This window comes from Salarias fasciatus, chromosome 7 (genome assembly GCF_902148845.1).
Source record: "Salarias fasciatus chromosome 7, fSalaFa1.1, whole genome shotgun sequence".
In the NCBI taxonomy this organism is placed as follows: Eukaryota; Metazoa; Chordata; class Actinopteri; order Blenniiformes; family Blenniidae; genus Salarias; species Salarias fasciatus.
The window spans coordinates 11127413-11151380 of NC_043751.1; the positions used below are offsets into that span (position 1 = coordinate 11127413).

Genomic DNA, 23968 nt, shown 5'->3' on the forward strand with positions numbered 1-23968 from the left:
GTGTGTGTGTGTGTGCGCGTACGCATCAGGAAACGAGACGGGGTAACCACAGTCATTCCTTTATGAGTATCGGGTTCTCGGTGAGTCAGAGTGTCAGACCGCTAACAGACACACCGGGCTCTTCTGATGGGACACGCGCACCGTGGGTCCAGAGAGAATCAGATGCTGGCTCACGTTTCCTCCGTTCGAGGTGAACATTAACAAAACAAATCAAACCAAACCCATAATGACAGCGCTGCCGCCGCCGAATATAATCTGCACTGCACACGTTGGGGTGAGGCAGCATTTTTTTTTTTTTTTTTCCTCCTGCAGACACTCGGTTCACCCGGGGGTCACAGAAGCGGTGACAAATTGTTTTCAACTAAATCCAATCCTGAGCCGCTACAATAAGTTCTTGACAGTGGAAAAAGTTGCAAAATTATGCTTATGGGTTGCACAAATGAGACATTTAGCTTTACTCCTGTCCATAAAGAGAGGGGGGGAAATAACCTATGTGCATCTCTCATCAAATTTTTCTTTACATATTGAACAAAAATTACTTTTCCATCTGCATGACTTTAAATGGCCAGTCATTTTGGCCAGGAAATAGGAAAAAAAAAAAAAAAACACCATCGTCTCAAGGGCAATGACCTTGCACAGCTTAATAGATCTTTTCTACCTTGGTATGCTGTCTGGATCTGTTTACAATGCAGCATGCCCAACATCACAAATCGGGGATTGCGTGGCTGCTGTCAGGGATTACCGGCCTGCTCTTTCGGTTTTTCATTAAATTGCTGTATCGGAAAACAACAACAACAATAACAAACTTGCCTTTTTCTTTTTTTTTAAGAAAAATCCATCAGCCTATTTGTGGAAGACGATTTCACACAGGACACGTTTATGTGTGTGAAGACTTTTTTTTTTTTGTTTTAAATGTACCATCTATAACGCCACGCTTCCTCATGAATAAATAAATGATCTGACAGACTGCAGTGACAGAGACACATGAGCTTTTGTGTTTTGTAGATGAGAGTCAGACTGAGTCTGTGCGAGGAGAGCATAAATCAAGAAACGGCTTATGACCACAGGATGGACATCAAGTACAGTATTTTTTTTTCTAAGCTGTAATATGTTTAATATCTAAGCTCTTTATCCTGTATAGGGCCGCAGCATGATTTTGTTTGACACCGTGGAGAGTGGAATCCTCTTACTTTGGTCTTTATGAGGTCAGCAATGGAAATGGACAGAGTTCAGACAGATGGGACCTGAGGAAATGAGGCAGGGAGGAGGGAGATAAAAAAAAAAAAAAAAAATACAAGGCGGACCATCAGAGCAAGAAAGAGGGATGAAGGCCATAATAGGTGGCGAGACTGAAACATGTAAAAATTAGGAAGGAAAGATTAGAGACAATTAGAAAAATGTAGGAACAGGGGCAGAGGGAGATTAAAAGGTTCCGTGTGTTTCAGTCAGAGCTCTCGCTGTGTGGATCGTAGTCAAAAACCCTCCTTCACGGCAACGCAGGTGTGGAACTATTTTTGTGACTGTGCAAAATACAAAATCTAAAGGGGGTGAGTGCAGGCAAGTGAATGGGTGTTATTTAGAAATCTCCCCTTCATCCAAGTACCTCTGTCCGATTTTTGTATGTCCAAATCACCGTTTTCCTACCCGAAAGTGTGTGAGCACCACTTGAATGAATATCACACCTCACCCCTCTCTGTGATGGCAGGCCTTTCACAGTGTGCCTTGGAGTGTGGCTGTTTAGCACAGTGATAAACACTTCAGATTTTGCCTGATAAAATGTCAAACTTGTTTGTTTGGGGCATAATCTGACCTTAGAGACAGAATAAGCAACAAGCGCAGCTATAGTTTAGACGCCTGGGAGGGATCGCAACGCAGGACCAAAATAGCAATAACCTAGAAATAACCAGCAATAACTTAAACGTGTCAGTAAATTCCCAAAAAACTGCACATCAAATATATCTTTTAATCATAATCTGCTCAACTCCAACCAGCTACTCTGTCACATTACTTTTGGCGATAGTCAAATATATTGTCTGCACATTTGTTACTGTTGCTTTGTGAGCTTTAAGGTGGATCACTGTCCGAGAGGCCTTTCTGTGGGCATTGCTGGCCCTGGGTTTCAGTTGGCGTGATTACGCCGCCCCATGTGGACAAATTAGGAAAAGCAATCATTTGTCTGTTTTGTAATTTATTTTTTTTACACTATTCAAGTTCATCTCAAGGATTGAACTGAACCTTCCGATAGGACAAGTTGGTCCTTGAGGCACATGTCTGAAAACTGTACGGGTGCAATTTCATTAGGTCTGTCTTGTAAAAACACGTGTAAATATGTAAACATGAAGAGATGTTTGATTGTGGGTAAAAATCTGTCATCGTCTGACATCCGTCTCCAGTTTCCATCTCACAGTGGGTATTTGTAATGGCCTGAAATTATATTTTGACAGTGTCAGAAACATCCGCCGCCTCGGGACGTCACATAGTCTGACCTCTACGATTAGCTGCAGCCGCTAACAGCAAATACAAATGCAGGAGAAAATGACAACGAACAGCTGACCCGCATGAAGACAAGAGGACAACAGCCATCTATTTAGATAACAGGCGTTTTCTGTGCATCGAAATGTTACGAGAACAGCTCAGTTTTTCGTGTGCTTTGTCAAATGACTCCTTCACTGGTGACATATGTAGATGATGTACAGGATAATGACAAAATGCATGATGAAGTGTGTTGTTGTGACCGTCACCTGCTGTGTAGTGAGAGAGAGACACTGTGTAGACAAATTCGCTGTTGTACCCAAGTTCAAGAAGGTTCAAACCGATTTTAAAAGACTGTTAAAATCGCAGAGTTCGCAGAAGTCTTAAGAGAAAGTGAACATGTGTGCTGAATTCTAAACGATTCCTGCAAGGTATTTGGAAAATTACCAAAGTCACTGCCCTGCCATCGATTAAAAAGTTAGAAAACAGTGCAACTATAAAGGCTCATGTAGACTGTAAACTATTACCCAACCTGCAGTTGAGGGAGTGTTTCTGCTGTTTGGGCTGTGACTTTCTCAGCGGGACCCAGATCAATGGACGGAGTTACAAAGTGCCGGCTTTGCAGGTAATCTACTAACTCATAAGTTGATTTTGTGAGCGGTGGCTCTTTAACGGAAACAGAAAGAGCGACAAAACTCTAGTCTGCGGCGCTCTCGCTGCTTTCTTTACATTAGGTGATTAAGCAACAGATTTCCCATCAGTCACAGAGGAATGGAGCCCCACTTAGTCGCACCTGCTTACCAAGACATCAGGCTCCTTAAGTGCTGATCGACTGTACTCTTCCTGCCCCTCTCGCTGCCTGGCCCGTTAACTCCGCTGGCCCCCCGCACACTGATGTGGATACTTTTTTCCCCCTGCCCAGGCCACGGGGTCCTCTGTGAAAATGACTAGTCACCAAGTGCTGTCTGAAGTGAAGCTTTGATAAAAAAAAAAAAAAAAAAAAAAAAAAGAGAGAGAACCTTTTTTCCACTTGGCTGCTCAGATCTGCAGGAACCAGTCTGCTCCTAAAGCTGCCCCCCCAACCCCTACCCCTCTCTCCCCCCTCTATCTTTCTTTTATAAATGAAGCAGGCACACAGAAGGGCTCCTGCTAGTCTCCATCCTCGGGGCAGGAACGCGGCCCTGACAACTATCTCTCCTCCCCGCGACAAGCAATCCCTCTCCGCAGGGCTGCCCAAAGAAAAGTGTTGATGCTAACAAAATGCATGACAGCCACTCACTTATGTTAACAGCCAGCGCACACAGAAGAGCGGCGTCCCTCCGCTTGGGTTTGGTTTTATTTTCAATCACCCCGTCTCACATCTGAACTCTGCAGTCCCGTGGGGGGAGGAGAGCTGACAATAAGCCCAGACAGCTCCGCTGCGCCAGAGGTTTGAACTCTTTGTCCTGCAGGGGAAGGGACGGGTGTGTCGGATGGGATCGGGGGGGGGCAGAGGAGGTGCAGGCTGTCTGGGGAGGGTTAGCAAAAAAAAATGCAAAGAGAATGAGGGCAAAAATGGAGGGAAGGGGGCCCATCAATATCCTGTCATGACAGCCTGGGAGAGCTGCTGCTGCAGAAATGCTGAGAGAACACAAGAAAGACGGGAAGGAAAGTTTACTTTCACTTTAGCGATGGGAGCTAAAAAACACTCGAGTAATCAAAGATGGTGGAGACTGTCAATAATCAGAAAGTAATTGTAAAACTGTAATGCATTGTTTGTGCTTCTTTTAGGGAGCTCCAAAGGACTTTGTACATGACAACCACATGTTACTCAAAGAGGAATCAAACTGGAGAGAACTTCACCAACAAACTTGAGAAAAAAAAAGAGGACACTTTCGGGTAAGACTGAAGTTCAATTTATCACCTCTGTTTTAGTAAACACCACTCAAAGGAGAAGAAAACTGCTCAAAGTCTGCAGGGTTTTACAGATGAGCGGATACCCGTCGCTCTGATTTCTCAAATTAATCACTCCAGACAGACAATGCCAGACAATAAAACCAGGCCCCACATTTTTATTCTACTGTAAGCGACTTTCCTATGATTTAAAATGAATATGGTGCCCACAGACTCCAGCTGACCTGCTGATGGAGAACGATTTCTTTTTTATTAATGGGGAAATAAATTGTCCTGCAGACCTGTCAACACACTGAAAAGGCCAATGACAGCTTCCATACACCAATCCGCTGCAGCACTTTTAATGCATGTTAAGCGGATGGGACGGACAAATTCAAATCCATATCAATTACTTCTCATCTCTTCTGACTTAAAAAGGCCAGCAGTGTTTGTAAGGTTTAAGGAAAAAGGGAAAAAAATCATCCATCATGTCTACATCAACAAGACATGTTAAGATTTGTCATGAAGGATCTTTTCCCTAATATTTCCAGCACTAACGCCATTCAAAAAGCACTCAAATCATGACAATAAGTCCTGGACTGTTCATGATATCTGGAAAATTAAAATCTACCAGAAAGCTTGTAATTTGTACTGTGCACAGTCAAATACACACACGAGGATTGAACAGTTTCAAAAATATTGAAAGTTGAAGTTTTTCTGTCTGCATACCGACAATCAAAACAAATCCATTCTGCTTGAATTAAGTCATTATAAGAGGGTTAAAACAGTAAGTGAAGGAGAAATGTATATATTGTTCTTTCTTTGAAATGACAAATGGGGGGGAAGAGAGCCAGCCAGACAGACAGAGAGCCAAGCAGTTCTTTCAAAATCAACTCTTATTAACGCTCAGGTGTCAGCAGGCATTCACTAGCTTTCAAACACCCCTGGCACTATTATCTAAAACACAAAACGGCTTCATTTCCCACTGATCCTCTCAGAATCACAACACCTCCCCCGTCTCTCTCATCTCTTCAGTCCCTCTAACCAAACGCTGCGTCAACGCTGGGTTTTTTTTTTTTTTTTCTGGAGCGCCATCACACGGACTCAATAAAGCCACAAGTGCGTCGCTGGTATCACATCTAAGATAGCATATCACAATGAGCGGGCTTCGAGGGGGCTTCGGGGTGGGGTGGGGGTGGGGGTTTCCTTCATCCGCAACAGATACACTGCTGTTGGTTTTTCCTCGTCTGGCTGGCAGTGGCTGAGCGGGGCTTTTCCAAGTTTGCATCGACCAAGCAGGAGCTTTATCACACTGCTGGTTGTAACACAGACCCGCACGCGTCCGAGGCCCACAGAGACCGAGCCCCGCAGCCAAAAACATCACAGTGGAAAATGCACATGTCAATTGTTTTGATCAGCCAGAGCAGATGGTGGACCATCCAGCAACATATCACGCTTCAAAATAAATAAATTAAAAAAAAAAAAAAAAGAACAGACCAATGTTTTATTTTCCTTGGACTCTGTTTGGACTCTGTTTACTGTTTGGCATGAAGTGTCAGAAATTAAATTAAATTAAACAGGAGCGTTGCTGCTATTTAATATCTGAACAGTGGAGATTGTGATTTTATGAAAGCTATCTGTTGATCATCACTTTAGGGAAACTGAAATGTTCTACTTTCATCCTCGTCTTGTACTGCCCGTTTTGTTATTATTTGTATTGTCTGCGAATAACTACGTCCAACTTTGAATAAATGACAGAAATACAGTTTGATTAAACACTGATCTGTTTCAGTCAAATTTTGTGGTGAAAACAAAGGGTACACATACAGAAAGGCTCAGTCGAGAATCAAACCCACATTCCCATGAAAAGTTCAAACCACTTGACCACCGTTCAACCCTGCAGCAAATGCCACTGTGTAAAAATATTCAATCAGTGGTAATGAGACGAAATTTTCCTGTAGTTGTGAATGTTTTCATTCTGGGTGACAAAATGATGTTATGTTGCATATTATGGGATGTAAAAAATGGCTAAGTAGGAAATAAATGTAATTTTAAGGTTGTAACTGCTGGAAAAACAGCCACTTGTATTTACAATAGTATTGTTCTAAACCAAGGGTCAGGAGAAAAAAAACTTAAAAGAATACATATGGTGGGCATCAAAGAGACAGTGAGATAATCACAAAAACAAAACTCTCCCACACAATTTTGCATTTATTTTTGACTTTTGACTTTAGTAATGCACAGTGGAATAGTCTACCTCTCCACTTCACAAATGGTTATTCAAATTAAACCATGGCTGAGAAGCAGAGAGTAAAAGTTTTCTCACTAACAAAACATCCACATCTGAACTCACAGCGATGGCTTTTTTTAAGAAAGGCAAAAAGTTCAGTGACCTTGCAATTGATCTTAAATGAATACTTTTATAAATGTGTTAATGTGAATGGTAACAAAGAACTACTGCTTGAGTAATGATTTTTTTTTTTTTTTTTAAATATAGTCTGAGAAAATAGCTGAGATTCTTGAACCCAGGCCGGCCACAGAGAAACCTCCCGATGCTGGTCGACGACCTTCTCTGGGTATACGAGAATCTTTTGGCTGTTCATGTAAACAACGGTATTTCTACTTCCTGTTGAGAATCCCTCCACAATGAAATGTCACATGTCCTTGTCTCCCTCTGCACAGTCAATTTCCCATTTACGAGGAAATGTTTCAAGTGAAAACGGACCATCTTTTTGTTTTCATTTCTGGAAAGTTTTCTGTTTACACTGCAACGTTTTGAAAACGGTGTCCGTTTAGACAGAAATGGGAGATCGATGTAGTTTTCATGTTAGGCCACTATTGGGTGCTGTTTTTGTAATGAAACCACGCAGATATGAACAATACGCTATAAACATTTGTAATGGCGAGTAAGCAGACATTCATACGAACAGACCAAGTTGGATTGCTATTATGGACAACTCAACTCAAACTACCAAGCCCCAGGAGAGTCTGGACTGGGATTCATGACGCTCTGGAGGCAAACGTTAATGTGCATCGACTCGTGCATGCACAGAAGAAGCATTTATTTCAGCCGAGATGCACATGCGAACTAGCAGCGTTTCATAAAAGTTGAGTTTTCCCCCATTTACACGGAGACAAAACTGAAGTGAATTCGAAAAGTTCCACCTTAGGAGGTATTCCCCAAAAGTTCAGTTTTCAGTGGCTCTGAGCACCACTGTGGTGTAAATGGACACCCAAAACAAAATGAAAGTTTGGTGTTTTCACATGAAAACACCGTCATGCAAACGGTGCCTAAAACACAGACTTCATGAAATAAGGAGTACTTGAAAATGTGTGCTACACTTGCTTAATCATACTTTGAAAAACAAAATAGTTTTTCCATACGTGTGGGAGTACATCAGTTTCTGCTTCTCTCTCTTAAATTCACCAGCGCTTCTTCAACCCAGTTGAAAAGCACACTGCAGGAAAACTATGTTTTCAGCTTGTGGCTGCTCCCTCTTTTAGCTTGCGTCTGTCTGTAGCTGTAATAGTTGCAACATCTTTCTCTGTGCTTCAATTAATCCCCGGGATTTTACTTACCACCTTCTGTGGCCTCCTTTATGACTGTAAACGCTGACCCAGTTTGTGACAATAGCCAACGAGCGGCAAGGAATTTGTAAAAGATATTTAGTCTCAGATGCCACTGTTGAGACTGTTGAAAGTGAAGTATCGGATGAAGTTAAGAGCGAGCGAGCCAAATCTGGATCACTTCACATAACAATTTGACCTTTAGCCAAAAAGCTAAGTGCCCAATAAATGCAGCGAGCAACATTAAAGATGCCACAAATAATCAGCCATGAGAGCAGTTTTAGCTACAGTAATTGGTAATTCCATGTTCACGGTCTGAGATTAGACACCTATTGTATTCTGCGCACATTGGAAAACCCCTGAGGCGTATGTGTGATTCTGAGCTACATAAACAAATTTAAATTTTGATTGGAATAAATTGGCTGTATGTGCTTGTTGAGAAGAGAAAAACAGCAGCCCTGAAAAATTAGGGCGGAATCGTCGTAGCAGATGTAGAAAAGTCCTGAAGTCAACTGGACCTTCACATAACTCACACACATGACCGACCGTGGGCTATTTCTTTTTTTTTTTCCCACCAATTCACCATTCCAGTCAATTACACTTTCAGGGAAAGCGCCTACCACACAAAAGATATTCCCAGTCCAATTTCTCTTCCCCTATCTGAGCCCCCACATCCTCGGTGCACAATCAGACAAGACTGGGGCAAAGTGCACATTTGAATCGACAGTGCAGATGGGATATAAAGAAAGAAAATACAGTGGGGAGAAAAAAGTAAGTTCAAGTCAGAGCTATCTGGCTTCCTTTGATCAGGAGGAACGGTGGATTAGAAAGGATTCTCCAGAAGTTTCCACCTAATCCGCATAACATTGTATAAACCCAGCAGTAAACGTTACAGCAAACTCGAACCTACTCCAAGGTCAGATTAGACGACTTCACAGCCCCCCCGCCTGCACTACATCAGCCGCAGCAGCTTTTCTGCCTTGGACCAAATTACTCCTCCGTATTAGGTCACCGAGCACTGGTCAACACGGTTTTCACTTGGTAAAGACGGAAAAAACAAACCATTTATCTTTGGCCTTGGTTCCGTTCTTTTTTTTTTTTTCCCTGTGATGGATGTCGCTTCACTGAGCCAACAGGTCAACTGTGCCGCCGCGTGCGAGGTGTGGATTTCTGAGAGGGGGGGATCCGACAAAGAGTGACAAGAGCAACATTTCTCCAGGGGTGTTAACTATTGAAACGGTGCTGTTTTCTGCCTACAACAGCCCGCCAGCCCCTTTTGAACTTTCAGTGTCACGTCGCTGGAAACAATTTGAGATTGTGTTGGGAATGTGTTCGCGTGTGGGTTTGTCCTCTGAGGGCGAGTATTATGTCTGTGGGGGCGGACTGATGAGACAGGCATGCAGACTCCGTTTTTGAGTCGTCAATCACTTTCGCGTACAGTAAATGATTTTTCAACAAGCTCCGGGGTGATGGATAATCAACAGGAAAGGGCAGGTGGAGTACTCCTCTGCTAGGTTTTCTGTGGACGGCGGAGGGAGGCGAGGGTCCCCGTGCCTCTCTTGTTGTGCGGCGCACGTTTTTCCATTTGGGCGCTAACGTTAAATGTAGCGCCCAGGGCCAAAAAGCGATGATGAATTCACCCTCCTGGCAGCTTTGCTTGTTTCAAAGAAACACTCAGGATGAGAGACATTGGGAAGGGGGGAGGGAGCGATGTCTGGGAACAGAAGCCTCATGTCGAATGAGGAGCTGCCAAATGGAGCCTCTGCAGCTCTTCATCAGGGCCGGTGGTCCTGACGGGGCGGCCGCTCCAGGCAAACGCTAAAAACTGCAAGCCAGGCAACACATCTGTGCAGCTGTGTTCCCTCAGTGCCGTGAAGCATGCAAACCCCCCCTCAGCAAATCGAAACATGCGAGCGAGGGACAAAGACAGAGAGAGAAACACGACTCAGGAGCTGACAGAAACAGAGAGAAATTGGCGGAGGGTGCTGTGGCTTCTGACTCCAAATACCCAAAACCAAAACTTTCTCTGCTCCTCGGGGTTGGCCGCACTGAGCCAAAACCAAAAGTAGCCTTCTAAAAGGCGCCAATGGAATGCAAAAGCAAATCTCCCGGTAATTCTCCCCTTGCAATCATTCTTCTTGTCTCTCTCCAGCTGTACAGCTCGTGCAGTTTGTCTCTATTTATTTTCATGGGGGCATAATTAAAGCCCACTGTTTATGTTGTTGATCATCAATTAAGATGATTCACCGTCTGGTGAGACTACTTCTTTCGCTCGATGGTACTGTTGTTGCAGCAGCATCTCCGGCCCGCTCCTGTTCCACCAGAGGAATTTGTTCTGATCTGATGCAGCAGTTTGTGGTGACATTTACTTTACATATGATGCCGTTTGCCTCCACTTTCGAACCACATTCATCTTTGTTTTTGCAAGCCACACTTTCGATCTGTGACCACTAACCTAAAATTTTGCACAATGTAGCAGGCCCGCTCTGTCAAACAATGTATTAAATGAAAAGCAAAAATGAAAAATGGTTCCCAAACATGCTTTTGATGTCAGGAGAATTCTCATCTAGGATTACCGTAAGACAAAGGTTTTTTGGGGGAAAGAAGAAATATTTACACAAGTTTTCCATTTTCTTTTGCTTTTGTTTTGGAGGGAGTGGAAAGTCCCGCACCGTGCCAAAGCTAGCAAAGGCCCAGGCCAAATGTCCAAGACTCGCTTATGGCAATAAGGCTTTTAATCTTCAGCCAGCTGCAGTAAACTCCCAAGTCGTGTGAGCCTCTCTATACGCTTGTTTCTGCACGTGTTATGCACACTGCACAAACAGTTCGCACATTCTTTATGTGATGTCTGAATCACTTGGGCCTCATATTTCAAGAGCAAAACACCCAGCCCCTGCCAGAAAGTGGACTGACCTCATTTGTATGACCAATTTTAATACATTCGTCTTGCATTTTACAGCAGCCACATCCTCCACTTTCTGAATATTGTACTTGTTTGTGCTGAACCATGCCTCTCTGTCCCCTCACTTATTCATAATGTACTGATTTATTGGTAATTACTTAGTGACAGGGTTTTTGTCACTGCACCATGACTGTCAGCGCCAGCGTTTTCAGTTTTTTTTTTTTTTTTAATAAGCAAAGGAATAAAATAATGAGATGTATGATTACAGTATGTTCTCGGCGGCAATAACAACCTTGCTTATTACGCATATATGCATGCCAGCCTTGTATAATGTGAAGTGTGACCTTAAGTTTTATCACAGCAATCATGACCCTGTCCAGGATTTCCATTAAAGAATATCTGTCTCATTAGATTATGGAATGCAATCTGTGCAGGGCGAGATAAAGTGGTACCGGGTCACACACTCAATATCTCATCATTATGTAACAACAGCGAGTGCAGATATTGCTCTCCACATGTGCACGCACGCAGACACAAGCACTTTTTTTTTTTCTCCTTTTCAGATTACAGTCAAACTGGCAGCCTTTTCATCAGTTTACAGCACAGAACACAAACTGCAGCCGCGGCACAGAGGAATTTGGGATTTGCGAGGGAGCGGGTGAAAATGTGAGCGGGCCAAATCCAGTGGAGGTTTTTCACACTGCCTTCCACTTCTCCTTTTTTTTTTTTTTTTCCATCTCATTACAGAGCACTTTGAATACTAATGGACGGTGTTAGCGCAGCAACTCGGCCGCTAATGATTTACACCGCAAAGTAAATACACTAAGATGCAAGCAGGGCAAACAGGCCTTGGAGGTATTATTCAGGGACATTCCTGTGCACGTGGCGACTGCAGTTTCATTTGAAAACATTATTTATGAGAACAATTTCCCCCAACAGGAGAAAATGGTAACGGCTCTTAACACCTCCCTCCCCTCTTGAGAAGGGAAATGTCATGCAAATGGATGATTCCTCATGTGCTCAAATCCCCCTCAAATTCTGCCCCGCAAATCACTTAATGCAGCGGGGAAATGGGCATTTTTGCCTCGTCTTACAGTGCCTCCGAGATGGAGTAGGAGATTGTCACTGTATAATTCCGCTCCCTGCTACGTGCCAGCATAACCCTCCCTCAAACATTTCAGCCATGATTTCGGGATAAAAAAAAAAAAAAAAGAAAAGAAAGAAAGACAAACAACCCCCCCACCCGCCCGCCCTCTCAGCTTTTTACCCATTTGTGGTGAAATTATTTTTAGGTTTAGAAATCCATGAGAATGACAAACAGACACAGAGAGCGGGAGAGAGGGAGATGCTCCTTGCAACGCCAGTGGATTATTGGCAGCTTGCTAAATCCCATCAGAAAGGACGGGGTAGAAACATATCACTCTGTGTTACATGAAGAATAAGAGCTGCGGCACATTGTATGGCCGGGGTCTGCCGCGCTGCGCTGCCCTCCGCGCCACACTTCTTCTCATCCCTCCCCTCTGAGAGTGCTGGGCCACTCCCCGGGAATTAACCCCGCAGTCATTATGCTGGTGAGGGTCACTGGATCTGTGGCATGTGTGGAAACACCAGTAGTTCTCTGGCTTCAGCACTCCGCCTTAGGCGTCCTGCTCCCCCCACCTTTCCCCCCAACACACACACACACACGCAGGCACACATGTGCATCCAAAACTGAGCGGTGTCATGCACATAGAGAATACCCACACAGCCAGGCTGGCTGCCCAGTCACAAGTCAGCCTGCTTAATAAGGACAGCAAATAGTCCCTGCAGCACTAAAGGCACAACAACAGAAGCCATGATATTGTCCCTGTAGCTGCAGCTGGACTTTAACTGTCTCCAGGTCCAAGCGGAGGGCTGGAGGTTCATAAGGCTAAACGCACACGCTCCATTTGAATTAGTGCTGGATTCACGAGGTGACAGGGCTCGTTTTCTGCTGCAGCCACCGGGGAGAAGCCGGCAGGGCTATCTCCTAAACCAGCAGCACAGCGACGTGCCACAGGTAAAAACGCCGGTCCACATAATGAGCGCGATGAGAGTAGGCAGGACAAACAATGGCTCGAGGCGGTCGCTGTAAAACGCTGGCATCGCTTTTTAATTGCCACTGTTCTCAGTTTACGCTTGGTTGAAGGAGGAGAAGGAGGGAGGAGTGGTCCTTTCTGTCTCGCTGTCCTTTACACACAAACTATGTTAAGACCTCCCCACCTTTCACTTTAAAAGCAAACAGATGGAAGAATAACCCACTTTAGCACCCGCCATGAAAAGTCTTTCAATATACCGCCTGCCCATAGCAATTTTCCTTTCTCACGGCGTCGACTATGGTGGCAAGATGAGCAAACAGACATTCAGACGCACGCTCACCCCTCCGGGGGCATCATTATCCTAGACACAAGAGTGGCCGCCAATAGTAATGGAGCTCTGGGTCTACCTGGCTCATGGCTGCTCTTACTTTTTTTTCAAATTGAAATGGAAGGAATGGCAAAGCTCTGAACACTGTTTATAAAAAAAAAAAATGCTGCCAGGGGCTTTACTGTGGGATTATGAGAATTGGCCAAGAGTTGGGATAAGTAGGGAGGGGCGAAAGGGAGAAGTCCTGCAGTCGCTGAGTATTTTTTTCACTTTCCTGTGTTGGCTGGTTCTGTACTGTACTGGGCTGGGTTATACTGGGTTGGGTCAGGCTTTCGCTGCCAGTTCCCAGAACACAAGAGCCCTTTTTTCTCCTGCCAATCACAACCAGATGTGCCCAGACTTGTTTCAAGAATTCTGATCCTTCACTCAGCCCTGATTTCAGCTCCAAGCAGTCGCAGCGGCAGCAGCAGGCGCACGCTCACCAAATTTGGTGGGGAACATGCTTTCGTACACAGACAGAAATGCACACACGCACGCACGCACGCACACACCCTTGGTGACAGGCACGCAGACAAACACAGCTTGGCCGAGGCACTGTAATCACAGGGGCCCAAAAGGAATCCCAGAACAGGAATGGACTCCAATAACATGCTTTTCAACACTGGGCGCTTGTCTCATTCACCGATTCCCTCAGGACGCGTAGTTTGAGGAGATTCAACCTGACACAACTGAGAGATTTACGGGGTGCAGATACAGGGCCTATTTTCTCATGGATACCTGAACCTCACAATGGAATACCAAGCCTGATCAATTATACACCAGGCAGGTTTCGGCACCTGGGAAACCATCCACATGCACTGTCGCAACCCTAGAAAGCAAAAAGCAAAACATAAAGCATTTCTGCTGATGAGGCATCGGTGTGCCTGTAGGTGTATTTTAATATGCGAGTGCCACTGAAATGTTTTTCCTTCGAACATAGTGCGAGCACAAATTTATGCCCTCCAGACACATAAAGCATTGATGTTAATGATAGCAGCAGAGGTGCTCCGACAACGGTTTTGCACGGCAACTGACGCTGCGGTTTGTGTGTCAATGAATGTGGAGCTTCGAGGGGGTTTTGTGCTGTGTATATAACCACCAGGAGCTGATGTGCAATTAACTATTCATTACATAAATCTGATTAGGGAATTATTCATCCATACAGGTGATGTGAATAAGTATTACACAGCATCTTAACCTCTTTTCTCCTCTCCCCTGTGCAGGGGGAGGATCCAGTCTCTCCTCTCTGTATCTCCTCCGCCATGGATCCACCTCCAGCAACGTTATCAGCGAGTGCCATCTGTTCCCTGCAGCAAGTGTAAAATTGAGCTGCTTGAAAGTCGTCCGATATCGATCGCAGCCACATTAATTTCATAATGCCACATGCGGCGTGCCACCATTCACTATCGCGCCGTGGAATCGGTGCACCCGGTCACGCCACCGTTCACCACTTGCAATCAACACGCGCGACCTCATGTCAGGAAGTGATGCATGCACTCCCGGTGTCATAGCTGCGTACAAAATCTACTGCGGTCTGGGCGAAAGAAAACCATAATTGCAGAAGAAAGGCAAATTCATCAAGTGAGCAAGTTAGAACAGTCATGATAATAATGCTGTTCACACCTTGCAGGGAGCTGAGGTGAAGCTTCTTTTTTCACCCATAATTAACATGACCCTCTGCAAAGGTGTGATACCTCCTTTCAACTCTTAATGACTACGAACAATAGCCGTGCTGGGTCAGGTTAATAAAAAATGAAGAGCGAAAGTTTGTGATGAAACAAGACAGAGTCTGAAACCCCTGCTGATGAACCACAGAGGCTCCCGTGTTAATTACACATCAAAACACAAAGCAAACAACAAGCACACCGACTGCTCTACCGCTGACCTTTCAAATTAACAGTTACTCAGCTGACGGCTCATCCCTAAAACTAATTTCAGAACAAAAGGTAATTATTAGGTGTAAGGCTTTTGATCAGTTGTTCTTCCATTAGCATTTAAATTACTAAACTGTGCAACAAAGTGCTACAGGGACGACATATTTTCTTAAGGAAAGATTAAAGTTCATCATCACCTTGGTTGCATGAACCAAAAGCAGGTGAAACGGTCCAACTGGCTTTTGGATCTGAACAAAAACAAGTGAATAAACATCCAGGTGTGTGTGAGACTTAGTTTTATGTCTGTAATAAATGAAAATATAATCTAAAGATGAAATAGTCCAAGTCAGATGTGATGCTAATGTCCCCTGAGGCTTCATTTAACTACTTTTTAGGGACACCCCCTGTTTACAACTGTGATATGTTTCAGAAATTCTGAGAGAGGCATTAATAATCGTGCTGTAGAAATGAAAAAAACAAATTTTCTTTCCTTGTGCTAACCAATAGCTCTACTTAAGAGGACGGAACAAAGACCTACGAAAAACAGCCTCTTTACTTCAGAGAAACGGGGTTCTCAAATGTAAAAAAATGCTAACTTCTTTGACACTTATCCCTGCAGCACTTTATTCTTGCACCAAAAAATGAGCACAGGCTGAGTGTTGGACCCCAGCCACTCATTTAGACTAATTTATTTTGCAGTGCATCACTCAGTGGCATCTAAACCTGAGCAACAAAAAGGCAATCCAAGAACGATAAAACAACGCAAAATGCAGTTCGGGGTAAACTCAAAATTTTCTGGAGACCCACTAACACAACATCAGTAAATTAGAAAAAGGCTCCAAACGCAGACTTGATTAATATTGTGAAAGAGAGCGGTTAAATGAAAAATGCCTTCTCATCACCTTAAGTGTTGGTTATAGAAGAACTTTCAACCAGATCTTGGCACAAGATGAAAAGCCATAACATTCTGATTACAAATCATTCTTTTTGGGCCATGAAAAAAAAAAAAATCCATATCAAATTTAATGGAAATTGCTTGAAGCCGTCATAGACAAGCAGGCACGCCAAGCAACCATGCCTGCCATCTTTAAGCCGTGCTGCTGGCAGAACAAATACAATCACAAAGGCAGTGGTCAAAAACCCGAAAAGACATTATACACAGGAGAGTCATTTATTTGTGTCTTGCAAATCCCTGAGGATCTCACCCATGACAAGCTCAACAACTGCAGTCGCGCCCGGAGGTGCCACAGTGCAAATAAGACAGGGAGCAAGATCCAATCAGACGTGTCAGCGGTGTGCGAGTGCTTTCTTCACATTTGTTCGAGTTTGTATAGGTAAACTTGTATGTACACCATGGAGCCTATAAATAGGGTGAGGAAGCTATCCGGTTTCCTTGTGTTTACTGTGTAAGACACACAACCTTATGTCAAACATGGGTGAAACCTGGCAATGCACAGCCGCATTTTAAGTTTACTTTAGTCAACCGCCTTGTTTTTGACTCAATCAAGGAGCAAGTCCGTTGCAAAAGGCATAGAAACCACAGCTCAAATGAGGCAGCCTCACTTCAAACAGACCTGATATGTGGCTAACCACGTCTTTGTCGACAACTCTCACACACACAGACGTGAAGATGAAACCAGAGTGAAGGGATTTACCTGAGTCAAATCATCAGCAATCATCTTAGGAACGGCGCTGTTTGGTTGCAAAATTATGTCAACCACTTCAGAGCCACATGCTTAAAGCACGCTGAGATCTAATCGCCGTGGGGTTACACAGGGAACCAGAGGATGGAGATTAGTTGTTGGGGAGGTGGGAGGGCAGGAGATGAGTACAACTGCACAAGAGAGGAGTGCGTGCCCTACAGGCTCCTCTTTAGTGGATGGTCCATTGTGGTTGACTGTACGGATCAATAGATCAGGTCAATAGATCATTAAGCAATCCCTATGCTCCTGAAATAACACAGGGATCAGAGTGGAGATAAGAGGCTCGATCAATGCCGGGTGGACGAAGCGGTGGATGCAGGCTGGAAAACAGGGATGGAGGGTAGGGAGTCAGTCCTGGCAGGCAGCTCTGCTGGTCTGCCATGTGCGCCGCAATCCACAGGCTGTTAAAGGGTCAGCTCACACAAATCATTAAAAAATTATATCATGCTGTATTATGCAATGTAGACGGTTCCATCTACACCACGGCAGACTTCTGCTGAATTGTTTATGATAATTAAAATTTTCATGAGCCAGATTTGAGCAGAGATATTTGACTAAAGGGAGGTGGGTAATGGAATGTTTCCCTTCCTCTTTTCTAATAAGAGTCATCGTTCCGGGCAGAGTTTGAGCCAGTGGCAAATTACAGGGCAGGTTTCCAAATAAACAATAAAAATCTGCAGAAGATGACATGACAGTTAGTGCCAGGCTTCTTTAACACTTAAGTTGTTTATTTCACTAACTTGACAGTAAACGGAATATCAACAAAGACAACAAGACAGTTGTTCACAGCCGATACCGAAGTGCTATAATTTTAAAGAAAAGAGGAGGACTTCTCTTTCACAGCTATTTTCAAAGCGCAGGGTGGGGCTCCCTGGAGGACACCAGGGGGCTTAACGGGGAGGATGCAACAGGAAAAATTACTACTTGGCCTGAGATGTGCAGAGTTGCTGTTGGGGAAGCTGGAGGTTTGTGCCATCTGGCCACGCTTTAAAGATTCTTGATCTACTCCATTCATTACATTACATTCAATCATATTTAATGAGTCTTCAATGTTCAGCTTTAGTTTTATATTTGAAAGCACACACTGATGAATGAATGATGATTGACAAGGTCAATAAAATTATTTACTTTTTTCCTATACTATCACACTGTGCGCTGTGCTGGTGAATCTCAGTAGAAACAATTAATATGTGTGTACTGTACATAACCTCACAGATACCCTTTCAAATTGTTTCTCTCGACATGAGTTGTATTAGGAAAGGATAAGCCAAGTAAAGAGCACATAATTGGTGCTGCAACAGCAATTTCTCGGATGAGGACCTTGGAAAATCTAATTCTTACACACTCCTGACTGGATTAATACCACTGGTCAGCCCACATAATGCAGAAATCAGGCCGCCTCCCCCAGAAATATGAAGACCATATGAACAGAGAGCCAGTTATTTACAACAGGAAAAACAGCAGAAAGTGTTAATGTGAATCCAGTGCACTAGCCAGAGTAATTAAGACAATATTCTCATCTACACTTTGCTCAGTTGGCAGAAAAAAATCTCAAAGGTGGATATCTCAATGACGAAATATCTACAAACCATGAGATTCATACCAAAAACTTTATTGGTTATGTTTTTGACAGTATAATTTTAAATAATTCTTTGAATTAAGAGCCTAGGTGGGCACCGGTGTTTAAAATCAGGTAAGATGTTGAGGATTTGCCCACCTTTGTCTCACAGCGGGGTGCTTGAGAGAAGAACCTGTGTGAAGCAGGGAAGCCAGCAGGATTTGCTGGGATAAAATGGATCGGGGTCTCAGGCAGGCAAATGAGAATCCACAGCTGGATAGAAATCGTATAAGCCTTCCCTACTACGGATAGCATTGAGTTTATTGCCTTTTTAAGATTCACTAATACAGATTATTCTGTCTGTTTAACTCATTAGCATCAGCAGCTATCTGGCGAACTGGTTTAACGACATACATTATTCCAATCGCTCCCAGGCAAAAGTGCAGCTGCGCTGCCCCAGTTTGAAACAATGTTTTCTATCAGATAAGAATGTAATTATACCAAGCAAAACATTGTGTTGACTAATACCATCTTAAAGTACTTAATTGTATGGCAGCATTAGCATGCCAGCACTAATGCATTTCTATATGGCTAATATCAGTGTAAGCCAGTTGTTATGGCAGATCCATTTGTAACCTCAGAGAGTCGTGTGAAAGGTCAGCACCTGGTGTGTCGTCATTAGAAGGGACTAAAATTGATTAATGATCACAGCAGCAGCTCTTAATTTACTTAGAAGTGGTTTCTGCAACATATTGTCTCTGTTGTATTTGGAGGCAGAAAAGCTGTTTGGCTTTGATCACACCTTCCCATTATCATCTCCAAGCAGGACTTGCATTAAAATATACAGAGCAGGGGGGGTAACAGCCTGGGGTACGGCGTTTCCTGTCTCCCGCCTGATGCTGCCATGGGCTCTTCCTGTCTGGGTGCCGGGGCCAGACCTGCCCGCTGGGAACCTGAAGAACTCTGTTCAGGAGAGGGGGGGACGGGGGAGGGGGGGGGTTGGAGGCTGGAGGAGTGGCAAAAAGCCATGCACAGACGCTCCTCCCTAAAGGGGAACAGCATGCCGGCCCCGGCGGACATCTGTTTTCGCAGGTGTGCTCACCCAATGTGATTAAGATTGGCGCTACACACCCACGGAGCGGCGCTGCACCGGTACGCCAACACCATGGGTGCCGGGGCACGGGTGTGAGACGCGAGGAACAGTTGTGCTGTTTGGGGGCAGATGGAAATGATGATGAGAGTTTGAGTGGAGCGGGAAGGAGCAAGTGGAGGAGAAAACGGCAGGAATGCAGATGGAGGGATATGTGTGAAAGTTCAAGAGGGTTATTCAGTGCAAGGCACTGTTTGGAAATCGTCATTTAAGAAGAGGGGGGATTATTCTGAGCACATGTAGATTATCCTCTGCAGTTGCATTCTCACAGTGAGACATTATATGTATGGTTTACTCCAGTCTTTTCATGTCAACCGTATTTTATATTTTTCTTACTACAATCCCGAATGAATCAAATGTTTTCAGAGAAAGGAATGGATGGTCTCGCACACGATCACCCCCCGAAAAGCCTATAGGGTATAGGTAGGCAGTGGTTTTGGCACAACTAAGGCGACTGGTAACCAATGTGACAACGTACCTGCTTCCATGGCAACAACAAGAGGGATTGCTTTGCCTTACACCAGCAGGCCACTTCATGCTTTAATGTAAAGCGACAACTTGCCTGAAATAATTTGTGTTGTCAACCCCCCACCCAAACAGATTTAATTCAGAAAAGTAGAAGAAAAAAAAAACTAATTTTCCTTATTTATGTTGGCTTCCCTCATCCACACCCACCCCAACTCCCCACACCCCTCACGCCACCACTCCTGCCACACCATAATTCTCCAGTGGTTTTTGAGAACTTTCAGCCATTTCAAGTGATCTCACTCCTGAAGTAGTACGAGGCAGCGACAAGAAAATCTTTAACGAACGAGAAAGCAATTCCATTTCACAGCAGCGAGGAACCGCGGAGGAGGGGTGGGAGAGTCAGTCACCAGCTTCTAAAGAGAAATGGAAGCCTTGGATAAAAGCTGCTCACCCCAAGATATCTCCTTAAAAAAAAAAAAGGCAGACAGACTTAACACCAAATCATCCTGCTGTACGACTCAGAAGCTTACCTAGCACTGACAACTGACAGGAAGGAAGCTACGCTGGGTGTAACTTATTAGCATTTGTGAGCATCACTTTGCCTGTGCCCCCAAACTTCTTAAACCCCTATCTGTAACTAACAGAGCAACACAATCTTTTACAGCAGCAATGATGTGGTAAACACGGAATAAATAAAAACTAAATGCACACTTGTACGTGTTCAGAGAGGATCTGAAAAGCTTTGAGCCTTGTTTTCTTAGCAAGTTAGTGATGCCGTGCGAAACCTGTTGCTAAAGCACGCTTCAGGGATATATATCTGGAGAAGGAAAAAAAAAAGACAGATACGTAGTCGCATATAGCAGGCAGGCAGTGATCAGAGTTAATGTTGCTTGCTGTGATATCACGCTGCTGGAAACAAACATATTCCATTAGTCAGTCTGGGATATACAACAAGGCCTGATCACACAGCCAGTCCCTCGTCCTGATTCCATTATCCTTCCAATCGTCTGCACTCGCTCCCCCCCCCCCCCCCCCCCCCCCCCCCCCCCCCCCCACCACCCCTCACTCATTTCCACCCCTCCCATCACTAAAGCAGTGGCAATCACTCCCGCAACTCCGCCCGGCTCCAGTCTGCTCTCTCTTCCCATCTTCTGGCGAGCATATCGCAGCGAGGGGTATGACTTCTCTCAAAAGCTAAATGTGAGAAATGTATATATTTGTAAGTGCTAATACTAGGCGACAGAGAATGTTGGGCCAGCACCAGACAGATGGTTCGGAGAGAGGCAGAAGATCAGAGAGACGCTCCCTCCCACCCCCTCTGTCCTCGCTCCTCCATTTCTCTGAGAAGGCACTATCACAGCGCTGCGTGGCACCGAGGAGCTTCAGTGTACAGAAGTGGCCCTAATTCCCTCAATGGAGGAATAAGCTCGGTTTAACAAGGGTATCAAAGGCCTTCATCAATGAAAGGATGTTTAAAAATCCAATTCTCAACAGCTTCAGAAACCACGGGTGGAATACTACTGGGAGGGTACTTTGGATGTGGAAGGACAAATACAGGCACATAATGTAAAAACAAAGCAGATAAGTGACAGAAAAAAAACAAAACAAAAAACAAAGACAGTTTGAGACATTTTTTCAGATTTGGATCATGATGACTAATTATAAGAAATTCTCATATGGATACGGTAGAAAGACACAATTAGCCTTCCCTAGTGTGTCCTCTACAAAGCATTGCCAATGCAGATTAATTGATATAATCAACAGCCAAATCAGCTCCATTCATGGAACCAGAATTCTGAAGAGTAAAAGTTACAGAATGAGCAAAAGAAACTGACTGACTGACTCACTGTATGCGCATTTGCTTGTGCACGAGGGTGTGATTGTTTCATTTTCAAAAGAGGAGGGGCTTTGTGTATTTATGTGGCTTGCATCTGTTTCACACTTGGCTCACTATGAGGCCTGGGTCAAATAAAGTGCAGCGCTTAAAACGGCTCACACACACCAGAGGAGGCTGGGCTACTCAGCAGCTAAAACACAAACAAATGGATTCACTTGGATGGACAAGAAGCCATACAGGCAGAAAACGTCAGTAGACACACAGAGGGCCTACACCCTTTCCTTTGATTGAATGAGGCAGGCAGTCTGTGTGGGATATGTTGGCTTTGCTTTCAAAAGTGTACATGAAATGGCTCAGACACATTGTACAATAACAGACTGTCATGCCCACAGCCTCTGTCTTTCACTATCTCTTTATATCTGAAATTCACAAATGGAATTTTCTGCAATTCGCCCACAGTGCAAAGAACACTATCGGGGCAAAAGTGCCACAGCGGGACTGCTTCCACAAAGAAAATGTGTTGCTTGCCTTGTTGGAAAAGCAGGAAGGCCTTGCAGAAACTGCCCATCGATTGAGTTTGTCATTGTTCAGATGGGATATGAGGCTCTCTTTGTCTGCCCATGCCCTTCAGCCCTCTTTTGGGCCGATGAAGAAGGCAAACGTCACTAGGCCGACAGGGAAATGAAGTGTTTTGCTCTTAACACACTGCTCACAGATTGCAGAGCTGGCATGGTAATGGTGGACACAGACTGTCTGCCGACCTGGACGCTCTCTGCCCTGCCCGACCTTGGTACGACTGTGCCAGTGTGCCAGTGAGCGCTCCCCAGCACCTCGTGTATTTAAACCCCCCCACCCAAAAAAAAAAAAAAAAAAAAAAGAATCAAAAACTCTCCCCGAGACAAGTCTGGGAAACAGAAATGAGCTTGAGACATAGGGTTCATTAACAGATAAACAGCGGAAGGTGGGGGGGAGGAAAGAGAGCGAGAAATGGGAATAAATGAGGAAACGACAACGGACGGAAGATATGGAGAGAGGCTGGCAGCCGTCCATGAAAAGACAGCTGGCAGCGACATCCTTCACAAACCTGGCGACGCAAGCGGCATGATGGAAGCAACCTCCAGAGACACAAAAATAGGGAGAGAGGAAGAAGGAGAGAAACAAGCAGGTTTGGAAGGCGGGGGGAGAGTTGAGGCGGTAGATAACGTGGCTTTCGTCTCCAGACTCTCGTGCTAATTAACACGGTTCCACATACAGGCCCCCTGCGCGCCCGGCAGACTGGCCCTGATCTTCAGCACAGACACGTAGGGACAGAGAGTGAGGGGATATCTGGACGGGTGAAAGAATGGGCGGGGGGGGGGCATGAGAGATGAAAAGGGATGTAAGGTGAAGCAAGGTCTAATGGCCTTGTCTGAAGGTGAGGCGGCTCCCCCGCCAGCAAGCAGCCTGGTTCCTGTGGCGGAAAGAAGTGGGAGGGGGGGATGAAGACGAATGAGGGTTGAGAGCGTGGAGATGCTGATCAACAGCCGAGTCACTCACCGCTCACCACATCCAGGGAAAGAGAGGGAGCGAGTGAGAGCGAGATGAAGAGGAGTGAGGAGGCCAATGAGGCGGCGCCGGTCCAGTCACAACACCACAGACACAAATCCTGGTTCTGTACCATTAGCTCCAAACGGTCATAAATCAGACAAACCCTGCCAGCAGGACGAGGGAGAAGGCCAAACAGAGAAGTCAAAAAGCCACAGACATGCAGCACTGATCAGACAGCGAAGGAGGGAACCAACGGCAACCTTTGGAGAACGGAAGCATTTATAACGCTACAAGACAGGCAGCACACACACAACAGAGGATCTGGGTGAAGTATGGCCGGGTATTAAATCCTAATGCTTTACACAAATGTTCATATAACGACTGTGTATGGCACCGACTGCTTTTTCAGGTGTTTAGTCCTGTTTATTTATCCTCTCAAACCATTTTATGCATTTATGAAGTGGTTGAGGTCGTAGAAAATTATTATGAAAAGATGTTGAACCAGACTCTGGAGTTAATGATAAGTTCAGTTAGTACATAATAAAACACAGATTTTGCAAATAAACGGAGTTTAATGTAACAGGTGAATTGCTGGGATGATGAACTGGCAAAGG

At 44.7% G+C, this 23968-nt stretch overlaps 1 protein-coding gene across 2 annotated transcripts in view; it reads right to left on the bottom strand.

Annotated features, from left to right (window-relative positions):
• plxnb2b (plexin b2b) overlaps window positions 1-23968 on the bottom strand; it is a 129132-nt gene that overhangs the window by 71379 nt on the left and 33785 nt on the right. Inside the window, exon 1 of one of the 2 annotated variants that reach the window (XM_030095821.1) lies at window positions 13976-14695. The exons of the other annotated variant lie outside the window; for it this stretch is intronic. The gene's annotated coding sequence lies outside the window, so the exon portion shown is untranslated. Of the gene's footprint in view, window positions 1-13975; window positions 14696-23968 lie in introns of those variants that run through there. 2 annotated transcript variants of the gene reach the window in all.